Source organism: Dasypus novemcinctus, chromosome 10 (assembly GCF_030445035.2).
Source record: "Dasypus novemcinctus isolate mDasNov1 chromosome 10, mDasNov1.1.hap2, whole genome shotgun sequence".
NCBI classification, from domain to species: domain Eukaryota; kingdom Metazoa; phylum Chordata; class Mammalia; order Cingulata; family Dasypodidae; genus Dasypus; species Dasypus novemcinctus.
The window spans coordinates 33,996,570-33,998,488 of NC_080682.1; the positions used below are offsets into that span (position 1 = coordinate 33,996,570).

The following is a 1,919-nucleotide window of genomic DNA, read 5'->3' on the forward strand; positions in this document are numbered from 1 at the left end:
AGTGGGTATCACCATCCTCAAATTCTCAAGATTAGGAAATGAATAATGTCCGTTTTTTATTTTTTATGAGATTTGGGGATAAGAATTGAGCCTGGGACCTCATATGTGGGAAGCCGATGTGGCTCAGTGGTTGAGCAGCAGTTTCTCTGCAATGGTCTTCATTTGTTTTGCTTGTTTTCTTTTCTTTTTTCTTTTTTTTTTTTCAGGAGGCACTAGAACAAATTGGACCCTCTGTGTGGGATGCGTGTGCTCAACTGCTTGAGCCACATCTGCTCCCAACCACTTTTTTAACTTAGAGGAAGCTATGCAGATGGTGGAAAATGGCAGAGCTGTAGATGTTACTAGTGGAGGAGATCCCATCTGGCAAGACAGTGCTGATAGAGAGTTACCAGAATCTTATGTGGGTGGCTGACTACTGCATTATGTACAGGCTATAGACAAGGGAAAAGCTATATAAAGAGACCAAAGCCTACACAACCCACTCCTTAGCTAGTGTTGCTTGTCAAATAAATGTCCTGGCCAACAATGTGCTCCCACTGCTGGATATCCAGACCTCTCAGCTTCAGAAGATGGAGTCTTCCATAAATTATATCTCACAGACCATGAACATTCAAAAAAAGAAAGTGTTTCAAAGAGAGACTGGTATTTTGACAACAAATAAAAATGCATCAAGAACTCACAAAATAAGAGCACCTTCAAATTTGGAGCACCTCTGAGGTAAATTTGGAAAACCATGACTGTACAGTTCTGGATATGTGGACCACGGTGTCAAGCATGTAACTAACCAGACTGCAAGAACTGGCACACCGTTGAGAACAAATATTCCTACTCAGAAACCACCAAGTCCTCCCATGTCAGGCCAGAGAACATTAGGACAGAATACTCCTTACAAAACCCTAGAACCTGTTAAACCCCCAACAGTTCCTAATGACTACCCGATAAGTGTTTCTAGACTTGGAAATAAGCATAGTCCATCAGCTTCTTTAAATCAGAGACCAAAGACACAAAGTGGAAATAATGGAGGAAGTGGAAGCATCAGTATTGGCATTCCCATTGTTGTGCCTACACCTCCACCACCCACTATTGGGCCACTTTCTAATAGTCCAACTCCACTTCCACCACCTCCACCAGATGTCATTCCCATGTTTGATGATTTCCTACTTCTGCCACCACCACCTCCAGTAGGTTGTGAAGATGAGGAAGCTGCAATAGTTCAGTATAATGATCCAAAAGCAGATGGGGAACCTGCTTGTGTCCCTAATAATTATATTGAGAAAGTTGTTGTGTTATATGATTGTACAAAAGACAAGGATGATGAGCTATCATTTGTGGAATGTGTAATAAAGAATGATGAAGGCTGGTGAAAAGGAGCCTTGCAATCAAGACACTGGCATGTTACTCTGAACTATGTTGAATCACTCATGCACTATATTAATTAAAACTTTTTTCTTTTAAAATAGATTATTATTACTCAGACATACTGTGGGACTACTATGGCTACAGAATTGTCTATAATGTTTTAAATTGTGTACATATTTTCATAACATGCTTTTTATTGGTATCTTTGAATGTCTATACATTAGCAAAATCTTTGAGGCAATTTGTGTATTGCTAAACAGCTGTTTATATATGATACTGTCCAGAAGTGATTATGCTTATGTATTTACTTACTCATTGTTAACTTACTAACCAGAATATTAGTAAGTTAATATTCTGGGAAAGTGAGGTATACAAGTATTTAACAAATCTTGATTCAGATTTTCCCATTATATCTTCCAGTGCAGCATTATTACTAATACTCTCAGACTAAAATTACAATCAGAGAATTTAAATGCTGGTGCTGGTACTGGTTAGATTTTTTATTTAGATTATTTCATTCATGAACTATACTATTTGTTTAAGGCATGCAAATTTATGTA

General features: G+C 38.0%; 1 pseudogene; it reads left to right on the forward strand.

The window, feature by feature from the left end:
* The first annotated feature begins 320 nt into the window (after positions 1-320).
* LOC101419649 (abl interactor 1-like) lies at positions 321-1,364 on the forward strand (annotated as a pseudogene).
* Positions 1,365-1,919: the final 555 nt, after the last annotated feature.